A 2,591-nucleotide genomic window follows, 5' to 3' on the forward strand; every position below is an offset into this window, starting at 1 on the left:
TTCCAGTTCTTTCTGTACCAGTGTACATCCTCTGTCTAGTCGGATTTGTAAGGTAAAATTGCGATCATGATAACTGGGGGTGAAGGGGAGGTAGCATTAAAGAACTAGAGGAAAGTTGTATGTTTCATCATTGCTACACTGCACACTGACTGGTTTGTCTGCTCACCACAATCCTTCTGTAAGGGGATGTCCAGTTGCCTACAGATGGGCTTTGGGTCCCCACTCTGCATTCTCCCTCATTTACAATGATATGATTTTTTGTTCTTTGATGCCTGATACCTGATCCCATCGACAATTCATGATCATACAGGGTGGTGTGCTTCTTCCATGTGGGCTTTGTTGCTTCTCAGCTAGATGGCCGCTTGTTTATCTTCAAGACTTTAAGATCCCAGAGTTTGTTACTTTTGATACCTGGGCACCATCAGCTTTCTTCACAATATTTGCTTATGTACCTGCTTTAAGACCATATTTTCAACTACTGTTCCTTCCTCTTGGTTTCCAACTTTTGTATTCCAATCATTAATAATTATCAATTGATCTTGACTGCATGTTTGATCTATTTCTGACTGAAAATATATGTAGAAGTCTTCAATTTCTTTATCACTAGCTTTTGTGGTTGTACATAAATTTGAGTAATAATTGTATTGATTTGATTTCCTTAAATGCAGGTTATAAACATCTGGCTTAAGGGCAGCTCCTTCTTACTTGTCCTTTAATATTATATAAATATGCCCTTACTTTGAAATGATAGAACCAACAGCTTCTCTCAACAAATTCCTCGGCATAGTCACCATCACTTGTTGCCCATGCAGATGCTAAATCATTGAAAAAACTTGCAGCCTTCTCTTCAGTGCAACTCCAAACAAACCTACTGCCCTTGAGTTAATTCCAATTCAAAGTGACCCTATAGGACAAAGTAAAATGGCTCCCTTAGATTACTGAGACTCTAATATTTTATCAGAATAGGCAGCCTCATTTTTCTTCTGTGGAGTACGCTGGGTTCAAACAGCTGATCTTGCCATTAGCAACCAAAAGCATAACCTAGCATTTCATATGCACCAGTTCTGATTCACAAATATGCAACTTAATGACACAAATTTGAAAATATGTATAAATATATCTACATATGTACATGCCTGTATTTTGACCTTTATAAATGTCTGTTGCCTCCTAGTTCTTTTCTCTATTTCCTTTTACTTTCCTCTTGTCCCACTATCATGTTTGGTCCTAATTGGGTTTCAGTAATTCCTCTTGGTTACATTGCTCTTGATCAATCCCCACCAGGCATCCTATGCCCTCCTCTCCATTGATTTTAGATCCCTTGCTGTTCTCTTGTCCCTGGGTTTGTTGACATCCCCCTTTCTTTTCCCGCCTCCCCCTCTCCCGTGTACTCCCGGAACTGTCTGTCTGTTGTTTCTCCTCTAGAATGTTTATTTTATCCAGATAGACATGCAGAGACAATAATAAGCACAAAAACAAGACAGAGCAAAACAAAACAACAGGAACAACAACAACAAGCAAACAAAACAAAACAACATCAAAACCAACGACATAAAAAGAAAACCCTATAAATAGTTCCAGGTCAGTTTGTTGACATTTAGGAATGTTTTTCAGTCGACTCTGATGGGGTGCCACATCCTATTCCCTCAACCTAAGAACACTTTGTTCTAATACCCTGAAATTCTGTGATGCTCACCTTCCCAACTGGCTGATGACAAAATGGGTGCATAAGCCAATGTGGTAAAGGTGATGCTGCCCGGCTATCAAAAGATATCATATATGGGATCTTAAAGGCTTGAAGATAAATAAGTGGTCATCTAGCTGAGAAGCAACAAAACCCACATGGAAGAAGCACAGCAGTCTGTGTGATCATGAGGTGTCCATGGGATCAGGTATTATTAGATTCCTCAGGTGGGAAATACCTTGGTTCTTGGCTTCCCATGAGAAAGAATTGATGCCGAAGTCTGGTTTGTGATCCAAGTGGGTTTCTTTATAAAGGATAGAAGAAGTTTTAGGTGTTACAGTAACTGAACACAAGCACCCTCATGGCACTGCACACCCACATGTGGCGGCCTGAGGCTCAAGAGAGAGACCACGCTCCAGCCAAGTGGAAGTCCAGTAGCAGCTGAAGAAAAAGAGACTGGTGGTCTCCAGATTCCGGGTTTTAGGGATTTCCACTGGGAGGTATCGTTGATGGTAGTGGTTGGGCCCATTGACTGAATTAAGCCCACCTGACCTAGATTGGGCCAGTCCAGGTATACTAACCACCTAGGTGTCCAATGCCCGGTAGACACCCCTGGCCCCTGTTCTACTACCTAACAGTATCAGGTATCAAAGATGCAGAACAAAAAATCATATCATTGTGAATGAGGGGAAGGTGGAGCGGAGACCCAAAACCCATCTGTAGACAATTGAACATCCCCTTACAGAAGGGTGCAGTGTAGCACTGATGAAATACACAACATTCCTCTAGTTTTTTAATGCTTCCTCTCCCCCACTATCATGACCCCAATTCTACCTTACAAACCTGGCTAGATCAGAGCATGTACATGGGTACAGATAAGAGTTGAAAACACAGGGAATCCAGGACA

At 41.4% G+C, this 2,591-nt stretch overlaps 1 pseudogene; it reads right to left on the reverse strand.

The window, feature by feature from the left end:
- Window positions 1–2,591, reverse strand: part of LOC101642536 — a 112,262-nt pseudogene that overhangs the window by 99,938 nt on the left and 9,733 nt on the right.

The sequence above is a fragment of the Echinops telfairi genome, unplaced genomic scaffold (assembly GCF_000313985.2).
Source record: "Echinops telfairi isolate 266 unplaced genomic scaffold, ASM31398v2 ScPeMD7_2;HRSCAF=8, whole genome shotgun sequence".
In the NCBI taxonomy this organism is placed as follows: domain Eukaryota; kingdom Metazoa; phylum Chordata; class Mammalia; order Afrosoricida; family Tenrecidae; genus Echinops; species Echinops telfairi.